Here is a 13,921-nt window from a genome sequence, read left to right as displayed (position 1 = left end):
AGGCGTGTAACAAGTGAGCTAAACAGCCACTTAAATTAGCTTGTACTTAAGGATGCTTGTTTACTATAAATAGCAAGCAAATGTGAATGAAAAAATCAGATTATTCGAACAAACAAACTTTGTGTTTTACACTCGTTTCTTGGATTAGAAACAAACCAGAAATTCTTGGATTTGGAATTTCAATTCCTTTGCTTAGTTAACTAGCTTAGACTACTAGTTGGCTTGTGATCTTAGGAACCCATTTCGTTTCTTAGTGGTGTGACTGTAGCTAAGAAGCTATTTGGTTCATTAGTCTTACTTATCTTGGTTCATCCCTTGTATATTTCGGGTTGATACTCCAAAAATACAACATTTGGCGCTAGAAGGAGGGGGAAGCAAAACAAATACCTAAACACATACCCCAAACACATACCCAAACACAAACCATGTCCAGCGTCCCACCCCCTAATTGGCAAGAATATGTCAATAAGGTTACACAAGAGAAAGAAGATATGGAGCAACGAATGAAATATATGCAAGATCAACTGAAAGATCTTACTATTAAGATGCGCCATAAGAGAGAGGGCTCACCCCTCCAAAGTGATGAAGAATTGAGTGAGTCTAATTTCAATCACAATGATAGGCCTTTTCATGAAAGAGAAAGGTCACGGCCTAATAATGACATAAAAGCAGACATTCCTGAATATGATGGCAAACTCGATGCTGATGAGTTTGTAAAATGGTTAAGAACGGTGGAGAGAGTGTTTGACTATAAGCAAACACCGGAAGAGAAAAAGGTGAAGATTGTGGCCTTGAAGCTACGAAAATATGCCTCAACTTGGTGGGCTAGTGTGTGCGCCAAGAAGGAAAGGCAAGACAAAGAAAAAGTGAGATCATGGGTTAAGATGAAGAAATTGTTGAAACAAAAGTTTCTTCCCACATACTATGTGCAAGAAAACTTTTCAAAATTCCATAACCTTAAGCAAGGTACGAAATCAGTAGAGGAATATGCTAGGGAGTTTGAAGGATTTGTTATGAAGTGTGGAGTAGAGGAAGATGAGCCTCAAACTTTGGTTCGGTTCCTAGGTGGACTTGACCCAAAAATAGCCAATGTGGCCGAACTACACCCTTACACCACCCTTGAAGAGCTCATTATCTTAGCACATAAGATTGAGCAGCAACAAAAAGCAAGAGGCAAAAGTGAATCATCACGTTTTGCATCTCAAACCTCATTTCCCCAAAGAAAGCAAACGTCCAATTTCCCACCTTTCAAACCCACATCCAATCAGCCTACTTCTAAACCACCTTCACAAAACACCCAAAATTCCAACCCAAAACCAGCCCCAAGAAGATGCTTTAGGTGTCAAGGCCTTGGACATATGGCTAGTGATTGTCCAAATAAAAAAATTGTTACTTTGGTAGAGTATGAAGAGGAGAACGAATTAGAGGTTGAAGAGGACAGCAATCTTGAAGAGAATGATGAGTATGCGTGCCTAGGTCCGGATGAAGGAGAATGCTTGGTGGTTCGACGTACGCTTAGCAATATGTTGGACCAAGAAGGGAGCTTGCAACGTGAGGCAATCTTTCACACTCGTTGCACCATTGGTGGAAAGGTATGCACTTTGATTATTGATGGAGGTAGTTGTACCAATGTAGCTTCACAAGTAATGATAGACAAGCTGAAAATGAAAACTATCCCTCATCCTAAACCATATAAAATTCAATGGTTAAGTCATAGTAAAGGGATTCATGTCACACAACAAGTCTTGTTATCATTTAGCATTGGTAAAACTTATGAGGAAGAATTATGGTGTGATGTTGTGCCTATGGATGCATGTCATGTTTTACTTGGTAGACCTTGGTTATTTGATAGGCGTGTGATGCATGATGGTTACAAAAACACCTACTCCTTTTCTAAGGATGGAAAGAAAATTGTCCTTACCCCTTTAATCCTCAAAAATGATCACCCCATATCCACGCCTCCCACTTCCCTCACCACTCTCATAAAATCTGAATTCCATGAATATAGAGTTCACAAACACTTCATTTTGAGCCAACTTGATACCCCCTCTCAACCGGCCAAAGAAGAAAACCACCCATTCCTCACCTCTCTTCTCAAAACCTATTCCCATGTTTTCCCCAAAGATATCCCTCACGGATTACCCCCAAAGCGTGACATCCAACACAAGATTGATCTTGTACCCGGATCCATGCTCCCAAACAAACCAGCCTATAGAACCAATCCCAAAGAAACCGAGGAAATTAGAAGACAAGTGGAGGAACTGTTATCAAAGGGTCTTATTCGTAAGTCTCTTAGTCCATGTGCTTGTCCTACTTTGATTGTACCTAAGAAAAATGGAGAATGGAGAATGTGTGTTGATAGTAGGTCAATCAATAAAATCACTATCAAGTACCGGTTTCCTATTCCAAGGTTGAATGATTTACTTGATGATTTGCATGGTTCTAAAGTGTTCTCTAAAATTGATTTGAGAAGTGGCTATCATCAAATTCGAATTTTCGAAGGAGATGAATGGAAGACCGCTTTCAAGACAAAGGAGGGCCTCTATGAGTGGCTTGTGATGCCATTTGGTTTGTCTAATGCACCATCTACATTTATGCGCCTTATGAATCAGGTTATGCAACCTTTCATGGGTAAATTTGTTGTAGTCTATTTTGATGATATTTTGGTGTATAGTAGGGAAGAAGAAGAGCATGCTATGCATTTGCAACAGGTTTTTGAAGCCCTTGCTCGTGAGCAACTATATGGTAACTTAGAGAAGTGTCATTTTTTCACTTCCCAAGTTATTTTTCTTGGTTTCAAAGTTTCCTCTCAAGGCATAGAAGTTGATGAAAAGAAAGTTGCTGCAATTCGTGAGTGGCCCACGCCACAAACAATTCAACAAGTTCGTAGTTTTCATGGACTTGCTTCTTTCTATAGGAGATTTGTGCGAAATTTTAGTACTCTCATGGCACCTATCACCGAGCTAACTAAAAATCAGAAGTTAGTTTGGAATGATAAGGCTCAAAAGGCCTTTGATGAGGTAAAACATCAACTTACTAGTGCACCTATTCTTTCTTTACCTAACTTTGATGAAGTTTTTGAAGTAGAATGTGATGCTAGTGGAGTTGGTATTGGTGCTGTTTTGTCACAAGTTGGGCGTCCCCTTGCCTACTTTAGTGAAAAACTCAATGAAGCACAACGGAAGTATAGCACCTATGATAAGGAGTTCTTTGCTCTTGTTCGTGCTTTGGACCATTGGAGACATTACCTCATTTCCAAGGAGTTCATCCTTCATTCAGATCATGAAGCTCTCAAATATCTTCAAAGCCAACAAAAACTCCAACCACGCCATGCCAAATGGGTGGAGTATTTGCAAGCTTTTCATTTTGTGATCAAGCATAGGAGAGGCGCCATGAACAAAGGAGCTGATGCACTTTCAAGGAGATACACACTCTTGAATTCTTTCAAGGCAAGAGTGATTAGTGTTGAAGATGTGAAAGCAAGTTACAAAAATGATCATGACTTTGGTGATTTATTTCTAAAATGTTCTAATCATGTTTACAAAGATTATTACATTTTAGATGGCTATTTGTTCAAAGGAAACAGGTTGTGCATTCCAAGATCAAGCCTAAGAGAATCTCTTATCAAAGAGTTTCATGAAGGAGGAATGGCGGGACACTTTGGCATAGAGAAGACTACTCTTCTGGTACAAGAGTACTTTCATTGGCCTAGATTGGTTCGTGATGTGGAGTTTATTGTGAAAAGATGCGTGGTTTGTCAAAAGGCCAAGAGTCATAGTCTTCCACAAGGCTATCTTTTGCCCTTACCTATTCCGCAAGCTCCATGGGAAGATGTTAGTCTTGATTTCGTTGTGGGACTTCCTATGACCCAACGAAAGAAAGATTCCATTATGGTTGTTGTGGACCGTTTTTCTAAAATGGCTCATTTTATTTCTTGTCATACAACTTATGATGCTACTCATGTTGCTAACTTGTTCTTCAATGAGATTGTTCGATTGCATGGTGTACCTAAATCCATGGTGAGTGATCGTGATCCAAAATTTCTAAGTCATTTTTGGCTTACATTATGGAGAAAGATGGGCACGAAATTGAACTTTAGCACTTCAAGTCATCCTCAAACAGATGGTCAAACCGAAGTGACTAATAGAACTTTGGGAACTTTGTTGCGAACTTTGGCTACTAAACGTCCCAAGCAATGGGAAGAGATGCTCCCTCATGCGGAGTTTGCTTACAACAGAGTGCCTAGCAAGACAACCGGTTTGAGTCCTTTTGAAGTTGTGTATGGATTCAATCCTTGTACTCCTATTGATCTTGCTCCCATTCCCTCACCTAACAAGTTTAGTCATGATGCCAAGGTGCGTGCCAAAGAAATCAAGTCTATGCATGAGCAAGTTCGTTCTCGAATTGAACAAACTAATGCAAAGACTAAAGCCTACTATGACAAGAAGAGAAAGGAGGTCCGTTTTCAACCTGGTGATTTGGTTTGGATTCATCTTCGAAAGGAAAGATTTCCTTCCAAGAGGCGTTCCAAGGTTAGTCCTCGTAGTGATGGTCCATTTGCTATTGTTGAAAAGGTGAATGATAATGCTTACAAAGTTGAGTTGCCCGGAGATTATGGTGTTTCTAGCACCTTTAATGTGGCTGATTTATCACCTTACTATGATGAGTTTGAAGAGTTGCCGAGTTTGAGGGCAAACTCTTTTCAAGAAGGGGGGAATGTTGTAGCCAAGCCTAACAACTTGGTTATGGACATTTCTTTGGTTCAAGACGTAGCATCATGTATTGGTGCTATGCATTCTATCCATGGGCAGCAAGATATTCAATCCCTTGAATTTCTTGTTGTTCTTATTAACTAGTTTATTCTAGTTCTTTTTATGCTTTGAATAAATTGTAAACTTTAGTCATTTTAAGTTATATTTTTCTTAGTTCTTTTTAGCTGATTTTAGTTCAAAAAATATTGTCACATTCACACAAAAGTACAAGTGCAAAAGATACATCAAAATGGCAGCCATTTAAGCTTGGAATCCGAAATTCTTTTACAAGGAATTTCAAAGCTTTGACTTGGGAGTTACAATCAGTTTTCAAAGAGGAATTACAAGCCATTACAAGCCTTAACTTCAGCCTTCAAGTGGCCGTTGATATCAGTCAACATTGGGGCATCTTAAGCCTTAATTTCAGCCTTCAATTGGCTGTTTAATTCAGTCAGTTTTTGGAGCAACTAAAGGACGTCCAGGTACACCCTTGTCCACATACATTCAAGCTTATTTCAAGGCTTGAACCAAGGAAGAGTTACACTTCTTTGCTGTTTGAATTTGGGCGTGAATATTGGAGGAAATACATCTCCAACTTGCTGCTTGGATGGGCGTGAATTAAGGGGAGTTACACTCTCTTAATTCTGATTTTATTTCAGCCTTAATTTGGAGGTTATAAGCCACCATTTTCTCTTTGATGTATCTAGTTAAATAAGGCTTCTTTTATTAATGTATCTAGACAACAAAAAGCTGATTTGTACTTAGCTTTAGCTTAGGCGTGTAACAAGTGAGCTAAACAGCCACTTAAATTAGCTTGTACTTAAGGTAGCTTGTTTACTATAAATAGCAAGCAAATGTGAATGAAAAAATCAGATTATTCGAACAAACAAACTTTGTGTTTTACACTCGTTTCTTGGATTAGAAACAAACCAGAAATTCTTGGATTTGGAATTTCAATTCCTTTGCTTAGTTAACTAGCTTAGACTACTAGTTGGCTTGTGATCTTAGGAACCCATTTCGTTTCTTAGTGGTGTGACTGTAGCTAAGAAGCTATTTGGTTCATTAGTCTTACTTATCTTGGTTCATCCCTTGTATATTTCGGGTTGATACTCCAAAAATACAACAATTGGATACTTTGTTTATTCAACTGCTTAACCATCCGCCTGGGTAATACTCAGGCGGATTCTCCATTTTTCTAAACTAAGTTTGATACTTAGCATGATCCGCCTGGGTAATACCCAGACAGACTCGTTTGATTAAAAAACTAAGTTCGATACTTAGTGTAAATTCAACACTGATTAAGAAACTAAGCACAAAAACGTTTAGTGGCTACACAACCGGTCTCAAACAAGACCAGAGGCTAAAATGGCCGGATGGTTGCTCTTTTTATAAAATTGCCTGTCCCAGCATGGACAAAGGCGTCCGGTGGCACCCCTCCGGGTGCAATCGTCGCAGAGAACAGATTATCTATCGGTTCTACATATCCATGCAGACGGCAAAAATTGAACGACCGAATTGGTCAACTCATAGCCGTCTGACCGAAATAACCTACGAAGAACGAATAAGTCCCTAAATACCGGATGCCCATAGGCATCAGTCGGTCACCGGCTGAAGTTCTCACTTAGGTTATCCATTCCAAAAATTGCACCTCACCCCAATTGGGGCAAGAGTTCAATGGCTATGAAATCTCTACCAAGACGGGCGTAACCCGTCTGGGTAGTGACCGGAACGCCTGTGGGTGTACGACTGTGCACTTGGTTTGGGGCAATCACTACTGTGATTGATTGACTTACAAACATATCATGCTCTTTGCAGCATCAGACGTTTTCAAGTCAATCAACCAGCTCCAACTGAAACCAATCACACAGCCGTCCAGGGGCAAGGACAACCAGAATATTGACTAGTTAGGCAAAGAATCGCCGCATGCTTTTCATAAGATAGGCAAAAATTAAAAATTCAAATGCTAATAATCAAAACCGACTTAGTCGATGCAATTCATAAAAGTCCATCCAACCAAACGGTTGTAATGGATCAAATGTTAACCGGACCTCGTCCGGGAGAAAGAAATTGTTAATTAACACGGCTCCACAGCCGGTAAATACAAGAATACTCGGCACGAAGGCCCGAAAAAGCAAGTTTTGGCATATAGCCGCTGAATAAGAGAAAAAGACAAAAGCAAAGATTGGCATACTGCCGCTGAAAAGTCACTTCTGGCCTGCAGACGGAGCCCCTGGTTCTCCCCCTTCTCCTCATCATCTGAGAGAATTTGATGTGCTTCGCCGGGACCAGGAAGCTCAGGTGCGGACAGCTCATTATTGCTGAGCCAGGCTTCAAAGGAGGCAGGCTCTGGCTCACCTTGCTCTCTCAAGTACACCACGTACTCTGCATAGCTGTGTGCCATTGTCCAGATGCTATAATCAGCGTCTGGATACAAGGCAGCCCAAGCAATCTTCATACGGGCGTCGTTGTCAGCATCACTCTCAGCAACAAGGCGGTTTTGCTCCGCCTCCAAGGTTGCTGCAAAGTTCTTCTGAGCTTGAGCAGCATCCTTCTCCAGCCTCTCAACCCTGGATTTCAGTTTGCCAAGGTCCGCCTAGGCCTTCTTGAGCGCCTCTTCAGCCTGTTTGGCGCTCTCGTCTGCTTTCTTCTGGGCCTCCTCCGCCCCCTTCTTGGCCGTCTCAGCATCCGTTACCCGCTGGTCGGCCGCCTTCAGATCAAGCTCCAGCTGCTGGATTTTAGACGCCTGTGTCATAATTATTGCTTTAGTTTCAAGTTCATTTACGATAGTTGAGTGGAAAGCAATATTATCAGCGTCTATGGCAGACTTCTTGGCCCTTTTTACCTCTTCCCGTTTGCGGGAATAAGGACGTTTGAACCCGTCCACCCGCAGCATGGCCTGCAAAAAATCAGGCGACATAAGAATTACAGGCGGGGTAATTTACTTGAAAAATATAACATGGAATTGACAAGTTTCTTACCTCAGCCAGAAGGGATAGAATGCGTTCAAGATTGAACGTCTCTATCCCAGGGATATTGTCCTTATCCCTCTTCCGGACGGCGTCCAGCATGGCCTTGGCGTTCTTCTGGACGTCTGGCCAGCGGGGAGATTGATCTGCACCACAATCAACACGTGATGAGTGCGAAACTAAGGCAGCACCTATCTGTTGCCGACCGTCTGAGGATGACGTCTGTTGGGAGTGGGATTTCACCCGTAAAGGCCACCCCAGCTCAAGCGGGGATTCAAAAGGGTTCTTACCTTCAGAGCCGGCCAAGCGGGAAACGCTTGCAGGCGTGGTGAACCCGGCGGCTGCTGAGGGGTTGGCAAGATCAAGGCACAGGCTGCCGCCTACCTTCTCGAGTCGCCCCGCTATCCGCATCGTCTTAGCCCGGTTGAGGCGCCAGGAGTTGACGCAAAGGCAGACTTTTTTATTTTATTGAGAACGGCTGGGGCCTCCTCTCTAGCCCGTTTGAGATTCTTCTCAAACGATTTCCCAACTTCTCTCCCCTGTGAAAATAAACAAGTAAAGGTTAGTATCCGGGCAAGACAGTTTATAAAATAAACTTAAGAAAGGGTCAGGCGCTCAATACCTTGGCCCTGAGCTTGGCCGCAGCTTTCTCCGCAAGCTCTTTGTGGATGGCTGCAGAAGACCGCTTGGGAGTTTTCTCCGTCTGCAGCATGTTTAGTGCTTCTTCTGCAAAAAGAAAGAAATTGGTCAATCATAAATCAATTCCGATAGAAAAATACTACAAACAGTGTGAACTCAGGCGCATACGTTTGTTAAACATGTGCCCTAGCCCGCAGGCGGCTAGGAAACATTCATCCCTGAACCAGGCGCTCTTGGGAATCCAGTTCTTAGGGACTTTTATTGTTTCCCCGGTTGACAGAGTTGCGTCTGTGAGGCCGAAAAAGTCTGCCTCGATTATTTTGTCAAAGTCTTCCTCTGGGATCCGGGGAAGAGCGCACTTCCTGCCCAACAAGTCAGGCTTCTTATTGTACAGACGGAATTCATAATTCTCCCGTCTGGTTGGGGCTGAAATCAGGTAGAACCTGTGCTTCCAGCCATCGAACTTTGAGACCTTGTCCAAGGTCATCATGTATTGCGGCTGTGTGGTTAGAGTATACCACGCTCTCCATCCGCCTAGGCTCCTGCTGAGGTAATGCATGCTTGCAAAAGCCTCCCAGCCGGGGTTAAGCCCTTGGAACTCGCAGGCGGCAACATACCCCAGAATGTTGGTCCAGGAGTTGGGGGTAAGTTGCCAGAGCCCCAGGCCGTAGCCTCTCAAAATTGCCTTCACCGCCTGGTGAAGGGGGAAGCGAAGGCCAGCTTTGAACGCCGCCTCATAACAGCCAAAATAGCTGTTGGCATTCTCTTGATCATCTCCCCAAGCAATGGTGCCCAGCTCAGGCGGCACCCGGATCTTATACCTGTCTCCAAGCGGGTGCATTATCTTAAAGTTCTCTAAGCTCTCCCCCATCTGGATTCGGTCCTTAAAGGAGACGTGGATGCTGAAGGGATCGTCCTTCTCACTCCACTTTTTCCTTTCTTCCTCCTCGCTATCCGGAAGAGGGGGCAAGTCATCGCTGCTCTCGGAGGTAGAGGCGGAGCTGTCGCTCTCCGTCTCCCCCTCGCTTTGGTCTATGGGGGCAGAGGCGGCCTCGTCGCCGCCTTGGTCGCACTCTTCCAAGAAAGAGTCAGCGGGGGTTGAAGGGGCGCGCGGAGGAGATCTCTCCACAGCCGTCTGGTCTCCCTGACCAGACGTTTCTCCCTCAGGCGTTTGGCTGCCTGAGCCTTCGGTTCTGTAATTTGGATCAGTGGCCGTCTGCATTGTCCGAGCCATGGTGTCCTGCACAAACACATAACTAGTCGGAATCCATGGCAAAGGGTGGTCCCAACACCCCGAGCCGGCACTCCCAGTCCTAGACTCAACCGTCCCTGGTGACCGGCTGGACTCTAACCTAGGCTGTGCTGTGTGTGTTGGTGATGCATCCATTTATTGCAAGAAATATGTACAAGTGATGAAAAAAGAAAAGAGCTGAGAGAGACAGAGACGGTACCTTTGGATTTGATACCTGAAGGAAGGCGGGTCCGGCTGGGTTGCGGAAGAACAAAGTTTCTTGCTCGCGCCTGACTCAAACGGATGACTTCTGCTCTCTCAAAGTTTTTCTCTCTAGAAAATTTTTGTAAACGTACAAAATTATGAGGGTAAAACGGCTATATATAGAAGGTAAATATGGGGACATTTCCGTAATTTACCTGGTAGGTGAACAGTTACTCTGTAACGGTAAAATTACCGCCAACCGGAGCGTGACATGTGTCACAGATGCCACGTGGCGTGCCACGTCACATCTGTGAGGGGCAAATGTTTAGGGTAATTTTACCCCGCCATGTGGTCCAATCAGAGGATGACACGTGTCAGCCTCAGGATGGCCCAAAGTGGACCAATCCCTGCTCGACACGTGTCATTCTCTGATTATTAGGGAAAAAGGCGGCCTTCAGGCCCAAATCCCGAGAGCGCCGAAAAACGGCGCAGCCCACCCAATGATTAGGGTTCAGTGACCTAATCAGGGGCAATTCCCCAAGACCCTATAAATAGGGAGATGTCCCTCATTTTGAGGACAGGTTTTTACCACTGATTACACCTGAGCTTGGAATCCAAGCAGATACCCACCTAAATTTTCGTGCTCTTTATTCCTTTTCAAGTTACTAACTTGACCGTCGGAGGCGGAGCACCACCCAACAGGTGTCTCCGTTTGTTTTGCAGGTACAGCTCATCCCGGATCAGTCTTCATGTTGTAACTCTCCCGAGGGACAAAAACACCCAAAACAAAGCTCATCAAGGCGTGACCGGCTGTAGAATCGACCAGACTGTCGATCTTTGGAAGCGGGTAACTGTCCTTTGGACACGCCTTGTTGAGGTCTGTGTAATCAACACACATGCGCCAGGTCCCATTCGGTTTCTTAACAAGGACCACATTGGCCACCCAGTCGGGAAAATTACAAGGCCGAATGAACCTGGCGTCTAGCAGCTTTTTGACTTCGGCAGCTGCCGCCTGACTTCTTTCCTCGCCGTGGTTTCTTTTCTTTTGCCGGATGGGCTTCTTTTTGGGGTCCACGGAGAGTTTGTGGACGGCAAGATCCGGTCTGACGCCTGGCATCTCCTCCACTTCAAAGGCAAAAATGTCTTTGAATTCCTTCAGCAGAAGGTGCAAGCTTGCACCCAAGGTAGCATGAGCAACCGTCCCAACCTTAACAGTACGTTCTGGACGGCTGTCATCCAGAACGAGATCAATGCTTTCGCCAGCCGGTTGGAGACGGAGCTCATCTGACCGTTCACCGGTCAGTGATTGCTATTTTTTCTCTTTCTTCACCTCCACCAGCAGAGGTGCCTTTCTTTTCTTTCCGGCTGCTGGTAAGGCAGGAGCTGGGTCAGCATCCTTGACACTGTCAAGGTCTATTGGTTCCTGGCCGCCTGGGGCCACAGTATCCCGGACGGCTGAGAGATAGCACTCTCGGGCCGTCTTCTGATCCCCATTCAAGGAACCAACAGAGCCGTCATCCCTCTCATACTTGATGAGCATGAGGGACGGGATGATTACTGCCTTGGCTACGTTGAGGGTGGGCCTGCCAAGAATGATGTTGTAGGCGGTCAACTCCTCAACGACCAAGAATCTGACGACAATATGTCGTCCCTGACCTTTCTCCCCCATCCGGATGGGTAAGTCAATTCTACCGGCTGGGTAGACCATCCCACCCCCAAAACCAACCAAGGGGTGGGTGACCGGGTGCATGCTGCTGACATTGTATTTCAGCTTTTGCAGGCACCGGAGGCTGATGATGTCTGATGAGCTGCCGGTGTCTATAAGGATCCGTCCAACCAGCTGGTTGGCAACCTTACATTCAATGACCACCGGGTCATCATGCGGGCGGCGGACGCTGCCCCTATCCTTCTCAGTGATCAAGACGTCTGGGAAGGAGGAGCTGGCAGACGCCTGCTCATCATCATCTTTGTCCATCTTTCGAAGATGGCTCTTGGTGCCCCGGATGGTAGGGCCACCACATGAGAATCCGCCTGCTATAGTGTAGACCGGCTCCTTGTCGGTATCCGAGCTACTAGCAGGTTGGGGGGTAGTCTTGGAGGACTGACCCTTGTTTTTCTTTTTTGCCCCGGCTGGGGACTTAGAAATGTAGGACTTCAACAGCCCTTTGTCAGCCAGACGGTCCAACGCACGCTGAAGACTGAAGCAGTCGTTGGTGTCATGGCCGACCTCCTCATGGAACTGACATAATTTATTCTTGTTCCGTGACTGGACAGAACTCTTCATAGGATTCGGCTTCTCAATGGACAGCCGGTCCTTTACCTCCATGAGGATGGAGTTGCAGTCTTTATTAAACTCGTACTTGGGGACGTACGGTTTAAATTCTTTCTTTTTCTTCTGGGACGGCTGGTCAGAGTCAGTAACCGCCCAGACTTCTTTCCTTTTCTTACTCTCTTCTTTGTTTTTGGCCGGCTGAGTTGACTGGCTGTCTTTCTGTTTGTCGGACTTCTTAGAGTCGGACTGGCTACCAGGCGAGCAGAGGTCGGTAGCTTGAATGTAGCTTTCCGCCTCCCTCAGGGCCGCCTGTAAGGTGAAAGCCCCTTTTCTGACGAGGTCAAACTTAAAAGTCGACCCGTCTCTCAGACCCTAGAAAAAGTCTGTGAAAGCTACCTCGTCAGACAGTCCTAGAATCTGAATTTTTATCAGATTGAACCGCCTGACATATGAGCGCAGCCCTTCTCTCTCTCCCTGCTTAACAGTGCTCAAATCAAGGCTCGTTTTCTTAGCAGGGATGTTCATTGAGAAGTTAGAAGCAAACAGGAAGGCGAGCTTCCTGAAGCTATCGATGGACCCGGCTGGCAAATTGCCAAACCATTGTTGGGCAATGCCCTTCAATGTAGCCGGGAAACACCGACACCAAGTGGCATCATCCAACCCCTGCAAGTACATGAGATTGGTGTAAGCCATGAGGTGATCTTCCGGATTGGTGGTACCATCATAGGTACCAACCAACACGTTCTTAACCTTGGCCGGCTGAGCCGCCTCGGTTATCTCCCGAGTGAACGCAGAAGGTTGTTCACCCAGGCGCAGCAGACGAAGCTGCCAGTCCAGTGGCTGGACATTTGGGTATGCCACCTGACCCCAAAAGAAGGCCGGCTGCATGAAGTGAGGAGAATACTGTCCGTAAGCCTGAGTAGGCACATACGGTACGGCTCCGATCATATGAGGGCCAGAGTGGATGGTATTACCGCCTGTCTGGCTCTCATGCAAGGAGGGTGCACTCCCTGTAGAGATGTTGTTGAAGCTGTCTGGAATGTTCGACGTTGAAGCCGACTCAGACAGCGATTGGTTTCTCTTCCGGTTAATAATCTCTCGGGCATCAAGAGTTGATTTTTTACTTCTCACCGGCTGCTTGGTCCGGCGAGTGTTATTTGTGTTCCTCCCAGGAAGGAGAATTTTCGACCAATCAATGGTCCCGGCTGCCTTCTCCTTTGGATGAGGAGTGGGCTGCCGGTTTCTGACTGACTTCCCCTTCTCTGGAGGAGTCTTCTTCGCCGACTGACCTTTACTTGGTCCAGCCCCGCTTTTGGTGATCAGCTCTGTAATTTCACCCTTGAAACTCGTCATGAACCTCATGAGTTTGTCTCGGGTGACAGGGGCTGATCCAGCTGCTGTTTGGGTTGCCCCTTCCGGCTGCCCAGTGGGTCTGCTCGGACCCGCCTGGGAGGCGCCCCGCTCCAGAGTCTCTCTGGGCCGGATGCGCTTGACTCTGAGAGAGCCGTCTTCGGCTGTGGAGGTTTCGACCTGAGGATCCTCATCCTCCTCATGGTCTGTAGAGACTTCTGGGTCTTCGCCCAGACGGTTAGGGGGTACAGACTCTTGAACCATCTTCGAGGTACTCTCCCCACAGACGGCGCCAAATGTTTTGGGTGTTTTTGTCCCTCGGGAGAGTTACGTCACGAAGACTGATCCGGCTTGAGCTGCACCTGCAAAATAACGGAGACTCCGGGTGGTTGGAGCTTCGCCTCCGACGGTCAAGTTAGTAACTTGAAAAGGAATAAAGAGTACGGAAATTTAGGTGGGTATCTGCTCGGATTCCAAGCTCATGTGTCTCTCTGATGTAAGAGAATAC

Source organism: Chenopodium album, chromosome 2 (assembly GCF_948465745.1).
Source record: "Chenopodium album chromosome 2, dcCheAlbu1.1, whole genome shotgun sequence".
NCBI lineage: Eukaryota > Viridiplantae > Streptophyta > Magnoliopsida > Caryophyllales > Amaranthaceae > Chenopodium > Chenopodium album.
The sequence above is the reverse complement of the archived record's forward strand: the minus strand, read 5'-3'. Positions refer to the sequence as shown.